The following is an 8,098-nucleotide window of genomic DNA, read 5'->3' on the forward strand; positions in this document are numbered from 1 at the left end:
AATAAAAAGTCATTGTTAAACCTAAAGTGACCTAGATTTTCTCCTAAGTTATCTTGTAGACATTTTATAGTTTTGTTTTTTACATTTATATTTATGATCTATTTTGAGGTAATTTTTGTGAAAGGTGTAAGGTCTGTATCTAGATTAATTTTTGTCTTGTGCCTGTCCACTTATTTCAGCAGTGTTTATTGAAATAACTGTCATTTCTCTATCATATTGCCTTTGATCTTTTGTCAAAGGTCAGCTGACTGTATTTGTGTGGGTCTAATTCTGGGCTCTATATTCTGTTCTACTTATCTATTTGTCTATTTCTTGGACAATGCCACAATGTCTTGATTAATGTAGCTTTATAATAAAACATTTTTTGCCATTTAATCATTTTTTATTTTTCAATTATAGTTGCCATACAATACTGTAAAAGTTACCAGACACCAAATAATCCACCGGGTGATCACCCCAATAAATCTCACACCCATCTGGCACCACACGTAGCTACGAATATACCATTGACTAAATCCTCTATGCTGCACTCCACATCCCCTCAATCATTCCATAACAACCAGTTTGCGATTCTTGAAATCAAGTAGTGTCAGTCCCCCAATTTTTTTTCTCTCCATGAATGTCATTGTGTTGGCCATTCTGGGTCTTAGGCTTCTTTTATAAATTTTAGAATCAGTTTGTTGAAATCCACAAAATAACTTGCTGAGTTTGCTTTACTTTGAAAACTTTCTACTATGAAGTTTGGGCCTGAGAAACAGAATGGGCAGTAGAAGTATATTCAACTAATTCAACTCAGCATGCCAAATTTTGCTTAATCTGGATAACCAAGGTTTCATACCATTGTTTTTCCTTTATAAAACAAGAAATCTGATTTAATGTCAAATGATGCTATCCACCAGAATTACTAAGTTGAAAAAAATTCTAATTTGTTTGCTAGGATGTGTAGCAACTGGAATTCTTATGCGTGGCTGGTGGAAGTGTAAATTGGTGTAACCAGTTTGGAAAACTGCTCCTCTGTCCTGAATAAAGATGAATATGTGCTCATGATCCAGAAATTCCACACACAATAAATGCATATGTATGTTCACCAGAAGCATATACAAGAAATTTCACAACAGCATTATCTCAGAACCAGAAAATAAGTTTCTATCAACAGGAGAACAGATAAATAAACTAAGATATATTCAGGCTTAACAGCTATGAAAATGAACAAACTACCACAGGCAAAAGTATAGATGAATCTCACAAACATAATGTTGAGTAATTTTCAGAAACAGAAGACTCTGATTATAGTCATAAGAAGTTCAAAAACACTTTATATGATCATAAATAGCGATTAGCTTTGGAAAGAAGGATAATGAGTGGGAAGGGGAATGTGGAAGACTTTCTGAGTTTGAGTAATATTCTGTATCTTGGGTTGGGTGATGGTTACACAGGTCTTTTCATTCTGTGAAAATTCATTGAACTGTATGTTTTGATTTCTTTACTTTTTGAATGCATGTTGTTATATTTCAGTACAAATATTTATTAAAGAAACTTATGAGCAAGTCAGTTGAAGTGTACTGAGATCTGTATGAACTATCAGAATATCTATGACGGGAAATCTACATTTTTTTCTAACTTTCATTTATTGGGAATCATAAACCAAATAATGGATTAATCTCATGAGCAAAGGGTTGCTATTTCATAGATGAGGTAGAATTGGAAGTATGATGTGTCTGATTTCAAAGCCCATGCTAATAGCCTCTATCTGGTACTACCTTCTGTTATGATTATATATTCTCATCCTTACCTTTGGGTTGGTCAGAAAGTTCATTTTTGTTTTGGTTTTTGTTTTGTTTTGTTTTATATGATGGCTCTAGTAGCGCTTAGGTTTTTTTAACTTCATTTCAAACAATTTTGTTAGACTGTATTGTGACAGCAGTCATATCAGCACGCATTTTAAATGTGCATGGACTTATACACAGAAATATTAAATTGTATCTGTCACTGTTCACTTGTTGCTGCCCAATGATAACATTTGCTTAGATATCCAGGAATGTTTTCTAATTCTCCCTTCATATTGACTAGCTCTAATATTCATCATTCTTCTAGTTCTTCATAAATAGATAAAACTGAAACTCCCACAACCATATATAGGGCTGTAGCACTTTTCTATTAACTTTTATACACAGTGAAATTTAGTCATTCATTCTTACTAATATCTTTCCATCTCTTAAACACTTTATAAGCCATAGGTAAAGTAGCATATGTTCATCCTCTAGTTACTAAATTTAATATGTAAGCACCAAAGGATGTGAAAATAGTATGGTTCTGGTTTTCTTTACTTTTTTTTAAAATTTATACCTCATGTTTATTCTATTAGAGTTGTCTCAATTTTTACCTCTTTACGCCCTCCACCCATCCCACCCCCTGCTCCCACAGTCAATTCCCACTCTGTTGTCCATGTCCATGGATCATTCATACATGTTCTTTGTCTAGTCCCTTCGTCTTTCTACCATCATCCTCTTTCCCCTTCCCCTCTGGTCACTTTCAGTCTGTTCCATGTTTCTGTGCCTGTGGTTTATTTTGTCCGTTAGTTTATTTTGTTGAATAGAGTCCACTTATAGGTGAGATCATATGGTATTTGTCTTTCATCAACTGGCTTATTTCACTTAGCTAAATATTCTCCAGTTCCATCCATGTTGTTGCAAAAGGGAAGAGTTCCATCTCTCTCTTTCTCTTTCTTTCTTAAATGCAGATTGATTTTATTTATTTTTTAAATGTCAAAGTTAACTATAAAATATTAAAAAATTTAAAACCATTATAAAGTCTCAGCAATTAAACCAACATAATACCAGCACAGAAATAATCAAGTAGATCAATGAAATATAATGAGCATTCTAGACACAAACATATATGTCTGTCTAGCAATATAATATATGATTAAGTTGATATTTCAAATCAATGGGTAAAATAAGGCTTATTCAGCAAATAAGGTGCATGGACCACTATTACTTGAAGTAAAACAAATATAGAGCCCTTTTTCACACATTATACAATATTCAAATGACTTAAAAATCAATATGTAGAATCTGAGTTTTAGAAAAAAATAGAATTAATATTTTTCATGACCTGAAGTAAAATATTCAAACCCAGAAACTATAAAGTAATTATTGACAATATGACTATATTAAACATTTAACTATATAGTAATATACATGTAAAAATGTTAAAGGACAAGGAATAGAATAGTAAAGTATTTTCAACACATCTAAAACATGGTTAATAGGGTTGTTTTTTTTTCTTTTGTTTTTTTTAGGGAAAAAAGTTCTATAAACCTTTAATGAATAAGTGGATAAAGAATACCAAAAAGTCATTTAAAGCTTTTTTTAAAAAAATAGGAATAGACAAGAAATATACTAAAACAGGTTTAGTTTCAACAAATAGTAAAGGAACAATTAAAGTAACACCATTGCCACAATCAGATTAATGAATATTAAAAATATTGGTAATATCAAGTATTGGCAACTCTGAAAGGAACTGGGTATTCATAGAAACTTTTTCTTTATCTTAAAGCTGTCCCTTTAGCATATTTTGCAGTACTGGTTTGGTGGAGGTATTCTTTCCGCCATCTTTTCTCTGGGAAACTCCTTATTTCACCTTCCATTTTAATTGAGAGCCTTGATGGGTAGAGCAGTCTTGGTTGCAGACCTTTGCTTTTCAATACCTGGAATATTTGTTGCCATTCCCTTCTAGCTTGTAGTGTTTCTGTTGAGAAGTCAGCTGCTACCCGTATTGGGGCTCCCTTATATGTTACTATCCTTTTCTCCCTTGCTTGCTTTTGTATTCTCTGTTTGTCTTTGATAGTTGCCATTTTAATGATGATGTGTCTTGGAATGGGCCTCATTGGGTTCCTCTTGAATGGGGCCCTCTGTGCTTCCTGGACTTGCGTGACTTTTTCTGTACTCCAATTAGGGAAGTTTTCCATCATTACTTTTTCAAACAGGTTTTCTATCCCTTCCTCATACTCTTATCCTTCTGGTATCCCTATTTTATGAATATTATTACATTTCAGGTTGTCCTGCATTTCCCTCAATGCCTCTTCATTCTTTTTGAGTCTGTTTTCATTTTCTTGCTCTTTCCAGGAGGTTTTTTCTACCTTATCCTCCAGCTGGCTGATTCGATCCTCAGCTTCATCTAGCCTGCTTTTGATTCCTTCCACTGTCTCCTTCAATTCAGAAATTGTATGTTTCATTTCCTCTTGTCTCTTATTGATAGTTTCTATGTCCTTTTTCATGCTGGTGAAATTTGCAGTAAGTTCCTCGTAGTTTCCCTTTAGGTTTTGATAATTCTCTCTGAGCTCCCAGAGCTCATTGAGCTTCCTTAGAACCGTTGTTTGGAACTCAATATCTGATAGTTTACTTGCCTCTATTTCATTTAGTTCTTTTCCCTTTGAGTAGGGCGTATTTCTTTGTCTTCCCATTATTTGTGAGACTCTTCTCTCTTGCTTCTGATTCTTAAGTTCATCTGTGTTGATGTCCTTACTTCGTGGTGTGAATTTCTATGGTTGGAGATTGCTGTTTTTAGTTTCTGCATCTGCCTCTGATGATGTCAGATGTCATCCCTGTCTGCCCTTAAGCAGTCTGTTTGAGACTTCCATGAATCTACTGTCTGTGGCTGTCTCCTTCAGCTGTTAGTTTAGTCACTCTGCACTCAGCAGGCCACCTTAGATAGCTCAGGGTGGGGCAGAGTCCCTCCTGGGGGCAGGGCCATTGGGTCCTCTCATGCTACTGCTGTATGGGGGAGGAGTATGCAATGGGATCCCGCCAGCTACTCTCTCCATTCTCTCCCCTAAGCCTCTGTCCCCAGTATCCCCTCAAGTGTCTCCAGACCTCTCTTGTGCCCTCTTTAGCCAGGGATCAACTGTCTGTGGCTGCCACTTGGCATTCAGCAGGCAGCTTAGACAGCACAGGGCAGGGTGGAATCCCACCTTGGGGTGGGGCTATTGGGTCCTTTGGTGCTGGTCCCACTCAGGGGGAGATGTCTCTGCCTGAGCAAGATGGCTGCTGCCGCATGGGGGATGAGTCAGCACCGAGATCCCACCAGCTACTCTTTCGGTTCTCTCCCCAAAGCCTCCTTCCCCAGTCTCTCCCCAGGTGTCTCTAGCCCACTCTCCCCTGCCTTTTCTGGAAAGCATGGTAAGTGACTGCAAATAAAACCTTATATCTTGGCCCTTTAAACAGTTCTTTGCGTCTCCAGCTGCCTGTCTCTGGCAGAGAGCAACCCTGCTGCTTTTCACAGCTGGCTGTTTTCTATGTACTTCTTGGGCTCTGGTGCTGTGGGCTAGAGATCTCCGCTTTTGGTTTAGACCTCACTCTTCTTGGGGGGATCCAACTGGCCATTTCAATATCGTTCTGGTGCTGCTGCCCGTGGGGGCCCCACCCACCTTCTCAAGTCTCTACCACACTCCTTACCAGTTAGTTTGCGCTAAACCGATTCTTCTGTCTCCAAGGTTACCAGGCTCCTCTCTCGCTATTGTTTAGTTGTTTGTTCCAGGTGATTTCTCCGCAATTTAGTTGTAATTCCAGGTAGGTCCTGGGAGTAGGTCAGTGTGACTTCCACTCACTCCTCTGCCATCTTGATTCTCCTCGAGAATAGTATGGTTTTCATAGATGAATTTTCCCCCTAGAGGCTAGTCATTTATTATCTACTGAATATTATAGATGATAATTCTCCGACTTTTTTCCATTAAAAGTAGTTGGTCCAGACCTAACCAGTGTGGCTTAGTTGGTTAGCCATCATCCCACAGAGTGAAAAGTCGCCTGTTTGATCCTGGTTAGGGTACATGCTTAGGTTGCAATTCGGTCCGAGGTCCGGGTATGTGCGAGAGCCAACTGATTGATGTTTCTCTCTTTCTAACATTGATGTTTCTCTTTCCCTCCTCCCCTTTCCTCTCTCTGTAAAAATAAATAAATAAGCTTTTGCTACATTGGGCTGGTAGGCTCCTGTTATTGCAAAGCAACATGAGTGTGCATTCGGCTTCTGCCTAGATCTTGCCCTGCCCTGAAGCATCCAATTCTAGGGAACCTTTACCCGTGCCTGAGATTTATGAGCCTGAAGAAAACTATGCATCCTTGCGAATGTCATCTGTTGAGACACCCCATACGAGACTAAATAGCCCTGATTCTTTCACCAGTCCCAACATAATACTATCCACTTCTGTTAATAACAGGACAGTGAAGGAGGAAAAAGGCCAGGTCAAGAAACAGAAGATCAGAATCATCTTCAGGAAGACCCAGCACTGTGTACTCAATGAGAGATTTCAGAGACAGAAATTTCTCAGCCTCCAGCAGATGCAAGAACTTTCTAACATCCTAAACTTAGCTACAAACAGATTAAGACCTTGTTCCAGAACCAGAGAATGAAACGTAAGAGTTGGCACAAATATAACTGGCCAAAGAATAAAACTGTGTGACTCAGAGGAACTGAGCAACTACAGAGTCCCTGGGCCTCTCTTCCTATCATTACCAGGGATGTCTGGTGAATCCTTCTGGAAGCTTTTCAATGTCGAGCAACCAGATCTTCAGTAACCTACCTTGGAGCAGCCATTCCTGGAACAGCCGTTCCTGGAACTACCATTCCTCGAATAGTCAGACCTGGCACCCCCAACCCTGGAATAACCAGACCTGGAACAAGTAGTTCTACAGTTATGGAGAATAATCCCTACAGCCCCAGATCCAGTTCCAGTAAACTCCTGTCAGTGATTTAGAGGTCACCTTGGAAACTGCTGGAGAAAGCTATGATGAAAAACTGAAAACCCCTAAGTATTGTAGTACCCAGCAAGCCATGGGTTTATTTCCATATTATTCTGAGCATGCAGTCTGACTCCATGAACATATAGCCATGAACATTCGATGTAATGATGGGTATATTATTCAATCTCAATTTGGGCAGTGGCTGTATCTCTCCTAGGATTTTTTCCTCCTAGGGTTTTTCGGTGTATCTCTGCCTTGATATGCTGCTTCTCATTATGCCTATTATGCCAATTTGGAGGACTAGGGGTGGCTTATCATGAGTCTAATCAAAGAGGTTTCTGTAGCCTTGCTACTATAGACATATAAGATGTCTCTGGCTATAGATAATTAGATTTGATACTATATTGAATTACTCTAGGATCTAGAGTCTTAACCTCAAGAATATAAAGTAAATGTACAAGAATGTGTGATAAAAGATTATTCATGTTGTCTGGAATTGGGAGACTTGTTAAAAACCTCAATTCAGGTGAATGGTTAAGCTACAATATGCTTCACTGAATTCCTCTGCTGCTTTTGCTGTTTTACTACAACCTCTAATTTGTTTATTACTCAAGTATTTGTAAAATATGTTTTGTATTTTGCTGTATCATGATAATACCAGTTCAGCTGGTTGGTTTAAGTAAAATGTCTATTTTCCCATTAAAAATAAAAATAAATAAATTAAATACTTTTAAAAATTGTTTACCCAGTATTATAGCCCTGCTTAGATATTTGCTATTGTTGCTTTAACTAACTAAATGTATCTGACATACTCATCATTGAAGATGTATTCATAATGCACTTTACAGTATAAATGTTTTACTCATTTTTTCATATACCAATAGTTCAGAAAATAGATCTGAATTTAAGGTATACATCTTTGTTTGTGATATAACATACCAATTTTCTTCACTATACTACACCATTCCTACAGGTACAAAAACAAAGCATTATTTCTTAAAGAAAGATTTACAAAATTAATAAATTAATATGACAGAGTAGTGAAAATTTTAGTGTCCCTAACACTGAAATGCATAGAGCTAGACCAGAGGGCCATTAGGTGATCATTATCTATCTTTTGGAGAACAGTAGATCCTCTTTAGGTAGATGCAACTAACTAACAAATCTTCACTAAAATGTCAAGGAGATTATAGAGGAGCTATCAAAGGTTGAAGTTGTTCAAAGTTAGAAAAAATGATATAGCCACATATACTTTCAGTCACCTTTCAGTAAGCTGCCTCATTCAAACATTGGTAGCTTCAGCTCATAGTATTAGCTTTTACTTTTTTTTTTTTTTTTGCAAGATACTTGGGAAAGGTGAA

The 8,098-nt window shown here is 37.4% G+C and overlaps 1 pseudogene; it reads left to right on the top strand.

The window, feature by feature from the left end:
* The window catches only part of LOC129082159 (putative homeobox protein NANOG2), a 58,798-nt pseudogene extending 51,931 nt beyond the window's left edge, over positions 1 to 6,867 (top strand).
* The last annotated feature ends 1,231 nt before the right edge of the window (positions 6,868 to 8,098 follow it).

This window comes from Pteronotus mesoamericanus, unplaced genomic scaffold (assembly GCF_021234165.1).
Source record: "Pteronotus mesoamericanus isolate MK-2021 breed Mesoamerican mustached bat unplaced genomic scaffold, CSHL_Meso_final scaffold_12, whole genome shotgun sequence".
NCBI classification, from domain to species: Eukaryota; Metazoa; Chordata; class Mammalia; order Chiroptera; family Mormoopidae; genus Pteronotus; species Pteronotus mesoamericanus.